Source organism: Pygoscelis adeliae, unplaced genomic scaffold, assembly GCF_000699105.1.
Source record: "Pygoscelis adeliae isolate BGI_AS28 unplaced genomic scaffold, ASM69910v1 Scaffold34, whole genome shotgun sequence".
NCBI classification, from domain to species: domain Eukaryota; kingdom Metazoa; phylum Chordata; class Aves; order Sphenisciformes; family Spheniscidae; genus Pygoscelis; species Pygoscelis adeliae.
Window position 1 is genome coordinate 912,982 of NW_008824658.1, and position 7,749 is coordinate 920,730.

A 7,749-nucleotide genomic window follows, 5' to 3' on the forward strand; every position below is an offset into this window, starting at 1 on the left:
AGGGAAAAACAAATCTTCAACAATGAACTTTCAGCAGATCAAGAAGTAAGTGGTCAGTCAGCCTGCCAAAGGAGCCTGTTTGTTAGAAAAGACAGGTTATAGGATTTACTAATTTGGGAGAAAAAAGGGTACTTTTTTGGACTTCAGATTACTAATGAAACATTTCTTTCATTTCCTTATTGTTCTTCCCTACCTCTTGCCCAGTGCATGTGATGAGCACAAGTGCGCAAATACACATGTGTATCGGGGTGGCATTGTAGAATTAGTCACTCCCGTTGAATCAGAGGCAAAAAATAATTAAAGATGCACTGCAAGAAATGGAAAAGAGGTCATGTTTTGCTCTCATAGCTTTGATCCTATCTCTTCAGCACTGCTGTTACGCAAAACTGTTTGCTGTGTTTCCTTGCACAAAGCAGGTGCTTGAACAGAGCCTCTGCCCTCCTGCTTGGGCTGCTGTGCGTGGGACAGGCTGAAGTTTGGTGCTTTCTCTTTTGGAATACAAGCACAAGAGATGCAGCCAATTATTTTCCCTAGCACCATTAGCAACCATAACGCAAGGGAAAATGAACGAGGGGACTATGCACAGTGCAATCCCTTGAGCAATACAAGAGCTTGTTTGAGCTCTGCCTTCCCTCTGCCTTCCACCACACGCTGCTGGTGCATGTTCTCTGCAGGCACCTTCTCAGCCTACAACTGGGTTTCTCTCCCCTGCTTGGTCTCAAACATATAATGATGGTGTGAGTTAAAAAACCCAAGTCACATTATTCCCACAAGACACCAGTCAGGTTCCCAAAATGGTGCTCTCTGTGCATAGGCTGGAGGAGCTAATTAGCTTATTAACTTCCAAGGTCAGGATCAAGCATTAGATGGAAACCTGTTTTGGGAACAGACAGCTTGCAAGGAAAAGACTAAATTGCTCTCTGACATCAGCATCAGACTAAGGGAGTCATAAGTGATTCAAAAACGTCTTTAAAGTCTTTCACTCTTTTTCTTCTGGCTTTTTGTGAGCAATTTGGCATCCACTTAGAAGGCTGAGGATTGGATATAGGTGTACAGATGCTCTAAATAGATGATTTGTTTTGCTTCAAAGTGCAGTGATTTAGGTTTAAAAAAAAAGTGATATTTTGTGTGTATGTATTCCTCAGAATGCTGGTTAAACCCACATCAATCTTGTTTGTAATTGCTAGCGTAGGGGTTTCAGAAAGCCAGAGCTGTGATTAATGAATAGGAAATGCAGCAGGATAATTGTCCCTGACATCTTAATGCATTTCAGGCCAAGCATTTTTTGACACACAGAGCTCCTAAGGTTCAGTAAAAGGGACTTCACAGGTTGCCAACTGGTTATTCATGGCTAGGACCAAATTACACTGACATTTTGCTCCTGGGAGGTACTCAGGGGAAAAAGATCTGTCAAAAGAAACTACCACACAGCAAGTTGAAGTTTGTGCCACCAGCTCCTCCTTGGAAGGCCTACAAAGGCAAGAAGAAAAGTCCAAATTCACAACAGAGTATGAGTAAGATGTCTGGTGTCTTTAGCCCCCTCAACAAGCAGATTTAAATAGGAAAAGTAAAAAAAAAATTATGACACCAGTGAGGAGACAACAGCGGTTGAAAACACTTTCACTGTTTTCCCCAAACCGTTCCGAAACTGAGGCAAGTATTCAACAATATTCATTGGGATTCATCTTACATAAAATTTTAAAATAACCTGAATAGACAAAAGGAATTATTTCTTCCTGAAGATTGTATTAATTTTTCCCCACTGATTTTTGACACAATTCAGGTTCTTTAAAAAGTATGGAGACCTCTGAAGATTTTCCAACTGTTTAAGGCAGTTGGGACCACAGAGGGCATCATTAACCCTGAATATGTCTTTGCATTTGTTATTTATCAACTGCTGAAATAATTGTTTTCACCTGTTATCCCTCCTCCACATGCCCCAGTACAAGGTCAGTACAGGAACGGTCCTTATTACAAAGGCATTTTAATCACTGCACCACTGCAATCTGCTCAGAGCAGGTCTGGGTGACATGACAGCCAATGAACTGGGAATACCAGAGGTCAGGTATTTTAGAAAATAATTCCCAGAGGAGGTGAATTCTTGCTGGTTAACATATAAAAAAGAATATATCAAATGTTATGCAAACTGTCTCTTGAAAATGCTTCTATTGACAACGTGGCATCAGGAATTAAATATGCTTATCTGTCTTTCTGGCATATCAGTCAGTGCTTGTAGGAAACAGGAGAACAGGAGAATTAGAATATTTGCAAGTGAAGAAGTCATCTATCATCTGTCACCTTGTACTAACTATAGCCACATGTTGCAAAAAAGGGACCTTTTATTTCATTTTCAATTGGCCAGATTTGGAAAACAGAAAATAATTAAAAAAAAAAAAATGACTAAGGAAAGATTGCAACCCACTACTGAGGGGCAGCAGACGTGCTTTTGCAGCAATATGTTTAGTATCAGCCAGTTTGGGAAAGAACCAGCACAGACATGCTTCCCTTTGCCATCCAATCAAGTACAGCAAGAAGTGAACAGTGCTGGAACAATGTACTCCATGGGACCTCTATAGTCCCTACAAGCACTGACGTCTATCATCCCATGGAGTGGTCAAACGGTTTTGAAACCATTTCGAAAATTTGCCGATGAACACTGGAAAAAACTTGCTTTGCAGCCACGTCTGGAGCACAGTGGGCTGTTCAGGGAAACGAGCTGAGCCCCTGGAATTTGGTGGTATGTGACCTTCTTCAGGCTCTTTAGATTTGAACCATTTGGGATGTATCTGTTGGACATGCAGGTATCTGGCTTCACCTCCCTACGCAGCACTGCCAGTCCCCCAGGGAGGAAGAGGAGGAATACAGGAACTCATGCTCCAGTCCAGGCACTGTGCCAGCACCCCTGGCAAAGCAGGCATAGCGGGACCCAGAGGCAACACAGAGCTCCCCAGAGCCCCAGGTAGGGTCAGTGCCTAGGACGTAGGTACTCTGGGGGAGATAACACTTCTGCAGGTGCAGTTCTGCCTGGGAACCATCAAAACCGGGCTGTAAGGGACACTGCATCAGCCAGCCCACCCCCTGTCCTACAGCAGGATTAGCTGTCCCTTTGATTTAAATTCACTTTGCAAAATCATCTCAGCAAACCAGAGAATACGGCCTCCCGCCTTGCGTATGCCTGGAAAATGCCTGGCTTTCTCTGAACACCATTGAATTAGCAGGCTGACAATAAACCACGGAAATGGACCCATCCACGCTGATGGGCTGAGCCAGTCTCCCTCCTCCACGGCTGCTCTGACTCACAGCATCTGCAACACACAGTTCCAGCAACAGCCAGGCTCAGTTCAAAGGAGGAAACTTGCTCTTTAGCCCATATCATGGACTGTTCTCTCCGCATTAATGAACCTCACAAAGTGATTACATGCAGAAGTCCTGCTGCTAGTAAATAATATGGGCAGCTGTTACAGACCTTCTTGCCTTCAAATAGAAAACAGAACAGTACTGGCAAGGGTTTTTTCCCCATTGTGTTTTCCTTGCTGCATCTGTTCTTTATGCTGTTCTTAAACTGAAAATATTTTTCAGCCAAAGGTTGTTTTACTGTCCCATTTGCTGTCTTGGTTGCTGGGAGAGGTGTCAGCAAGTCACGCATTTATATTCCTCTCCACTCCTTGTGGGCTCAATCATCAAAGGAAATGCATAATGCAGGAAGACTGATGACTTGAAATGGGCCTTATGAATCCACCTTGATTAACTGGTCTACGAAGGATCTGCCTTGAAAAGAACGTCCCCTAGAAATGAGCCAGCTCCTTATTTATACCCTGAACACCGTGAGGAGCCAAGACATTGTGTGGGCGGTACAGACGGCCATCAGACGGCATAGGGAAAGCCTCATTCCTTTGTGCATGACCCTCCTCAAATCTGCCAGCACCACCTAGTTCCCTGCATGTCTCCTTTCACCCTCATATTTCACTGCCTCACCATCCTAAACCTCTGCCTCCTCTCCCCACACTGATGACACCAGGCGGCATTGCTCCTTCTGGGACATCATCCCAGCCTGCGGGAATGCCGCAGACAGCAGCAGCCTCCCCTCCATACCCGGACATCAACAGGCAGCTGGTCACTGCCCCAAGCCTTCAAATTCTCTCTGTATTTCACTAAATTGGTATTAATTGCTGGCACTTTCCCTGCAGGGTACCTTCTGCAGTATAATCGTGCCTTTGAAGCTGCGGCAACAGGCAGTGAGGGCTGAGATCTGGGCAGGCTGCAGCTGATCATCTCATAAACCTCCTCGCAGCCCAGCCACAGCACAGCTTAAAATCTCCATGCCTTTGCTCTGTCTTGGTTTTTCCTGAGAGAAAGGACATTACAGAGTCTCCTTGAAGACTGCCACATTTCCATGAAACACTGTTGTTTTCTCTCCTCCCTCTGCATCTTCTGAGCCCTCCAGATCTCCCCCTGAGACTGGCAAAGCTCATCTCTGAATGAGGAGATGGAAAATGCCCCTTTCTCTTGAATTACCTGGAGAAGTCTTGTTGGCTGAACCTAACACAGTCCCCTTGCCCCAAGAATGAGCGTTAGATTTTTTAGTCCCTTTCTGCCTGGGATGAAGAGACTGGAGTCTATTTTTTTCTGTGGCACCATTGGGAAACTGGCCCAGCTCTCTTTAGATGTATTCTTTTTTAAGCAAAAAGCATTTAAGCAATTCACCCTGGAGCTTGGGTGGGTGCCACAGGTTTCTGTGGCACCATTGGGAAACTGGCCCAGCTCTCTTTAGATGTTATCCATGTATGGCTTGCAATGCTAGACTGCTTCCTGCTAGCAGACTTTATGATTATAAGAAACTTTGCAAAGCAAAACAATTGCTTCTGAATGGCTGTAGATCAGCTAAGTGAATGCAAAGTGGCTCCTGTCATTTCAGAGCAAGCCGGTGTCTTTCTGCAGGGAGCAAGAAGTTGAGTGTTTCCAGACGGAGCATCCCTAATATACCAAATTATCTTCAAGCTTGACTTCTCCAGTGAAGCATCATTCCTCACTCCCATCACTTTGTATCAATAAGGAGGGTACGTCAAAAAAGAGCCCATCTGCTCAAATCTCATTCCGGTATGCCTTTCAACAGGACAGGCCGCCTTCTCTTCTGCAGAATTATTAATATGTCAAATTTCATTGTGGCAGCAAAACATGCGAGTCCTCACTGTAACACAGAAGTAAGTGAAGAAGAAAGGGAAAAGAAAGATGGGAAGAGGGAGCACCTTCAGACAGGGTGCCAGTCCTGCAGTTTGATGAGTCTGTTTATTCCTGGTCTATCGATGCAAAGCAAACCAAGTCAGGTGAGGATCCAGACTTCAAGCACATAGGGCTGGAGATAACCAGTAACTTTTTTTTGGTACAGCTCTACAGGTATAAGATTTTCTTTGTGACATTATTTGCATCAGCCCTATCCTACTGCTGCAGCACATTCTGGATATAAACGATCATACGCATCTTGTCGGAAAGCTCAGTCTGGACAAAGGGACAGATGCTCTAGGTGGATGTTTGTGCTTTAGAGAGCTTTCAGAGGAGAAACTGATTTAAAGGTTTGGGAAACGTGTTGTGTGGTGACAGATGCCAGGACTTCAATCAAAGATATGATTAAGGGATGACCTGATCACAGTTTACAAGGACCAAAACATCAGTAATGGAATATTTGGTCTAGCAAACAGAAACATAAATCTGATGGAGGAAGCTGAAGCTAGGCAAGTTTCGACTAGAAAAAAGCACCGATGAAGTCACCATGAGGAAGATACTACGGATTTACACGTCACCCCTTGCCAGTGGAGCCAGAGTAATGGATTTGGAGACTGCAAATGGCTGAGGAAACCTGTTAGTTTAACACCCTTTTGCTGAGATTTAAGCAAACACATTTTTCCTTTCAATGGCTGTAATATAATCTGTCAATTACTCACCTGATGCTCAGTGATTTTTTTTTAAGCCACAGTAAGTCACTCATGCTTTTGAGCCCTTATTAGCTACTGCAAAAATCCTGCCAAGGTTGCAGTTCATATTCACCTGTGTGGGCAATTTTTGTAACAAAACTAGATTATTTTCTTTTACATGAGATGCTCTAATTCAAGCAAAAATTAATTCAGGGCACTGCTGTGTCTTTTACTATCAGTAATTCAGATGAGATAATTTTATAAGGATTTCTTCTGCTTGATAATCTTTGAATCAGGACAGAAAAGCTGTTTGGAAGTGAAATGCAGACCTCAGAAATTTCACTGATATATTATACTGTCTTCCTCTGCCTGAAAAACCAAGTTTTCTCCTGAGTCTACCTGCACCAACCTCTCAGAAAGAGGAAAGGTCTAACCGGCATAATTTTAGAAACCTAAAAATAACTTAGGACATCTCTTTTCAACATAGGAATATAATTTTTGCAAGACCAGGCATCTTGAGATCTTACCAGGGCAGGAAGCCGATGCTGTACACATCCTTTTGGAAACTCCCACAAAACAGAGTTTCCAACCAGCTAGTGATGCAAACCTGAGTATTGCAGACCTTGCTTGTCAGCAATACTTCAGGGAGCAGGAGACAGCGTTAAGAACGGAGGGTGATTAAAATAAACATGGCAGCTTTCAAGCTGATGGGAGACTGAGAACCGCAACATTTTAGCTCCAGGCAACCTGAATCAGGGGCTCAGTGCAGGCAGTGGAGTCATTGACACACGGCCAGTGCTACACATCACACTTGTGGTGTGGCAGGTACAGCTCCTTGCACTAGGCTCGTACCCAGCACGGGCACAGCAGACCCTCCCCACGCAGCCACAGCACATGCTGCAGGAGGTACACATGCTGCATTGCTTTAGGGGAGCTGATCTCTGCCTGTGCGGGGAGAACTTTGCTCCCCAGGGATGTGGACGTCCTTTTCGACAGCCAATTTGGGAGGGTATCCCTTCTTCACTGTCTGCCCCAACTGGTTGGTCTCAGGTCACCGTGCCTAAGCCCTGGTGGTGCAGAAGTTCTCCCTTCCATTTTTGTGGGGAAAAAATTAGAGGCCCATTTAAACATCAGGTGAACTGAATCAAACCAGTAGATTTTGCCCGACTCCTGCACAAGCCACTCTGCTGACAAAGCTGCTGTGCTGGTAACCTCCAAAGCCACCACAACTGCTTGCAAAGTGAAACTCTGCCCATATCAGCACTGACACATGCTGATATGAAATGGCACAAGAAGAAATGCTTACCTCTGCTAATCAACTCTGTTTTTATCTTTACTCTTCCCTGCTACCCCTAGCATCAGCAATCTCATACACTTACCTATTCAACTTCAAACGAGAGCATTTGCTAAAAGAGCAACCTGGACTAATGTGCCAGGAAAGAAAAAAAGGCTAAAACACTGTATGTGGCAGCTGTCCTTCACACTTTTCTTTTAAAGACAGGTCACACAAATGTCACCTATTTTAAGACAAAGATTTTCCTCTGCCCAAGAGAGCTGATGTTCTCCCACTACTGGCAGTAGTCAGCCTACATCCCTGGCATAGGACAAACAGATAAATGAAGCCAAGGTTATGGGGAAAAAGTCTGTAACACCAAAAGAAAGGAATCCCAGAAGTTTCTAAGCTTGCTCCTCTGATAGTATTGACTGTATTTTTTTTCCTTTGTGGTTGGTAGACTGATGCTCTCAAAGGCTGAGAACAAAGCTTAGAAAAAGAAGACTCACAAAACCAAACACTTCTTAAAGTTGCCAAAACTCTTTGTGTTCCAAAAAGGAAGGGGGG

At 44.3% G+C, this 7,749-nt stretch overlaps 1 protein-coding gene across 5 annotated transcripts in view; it reads right to left on the reverse strand.

The window, feature by feature from the left end:
* The window catches only part of GRIA1 (glutamate receptor, ionotropic, AMPA 1), a 132,474-nt gene that overhangs the window by 46,558 nt on the left and 78,167 nt on the right, over positions 1-7,749 (reverse strand). The gene's annotated exons all lie outside the window — the stretch shown is intronic.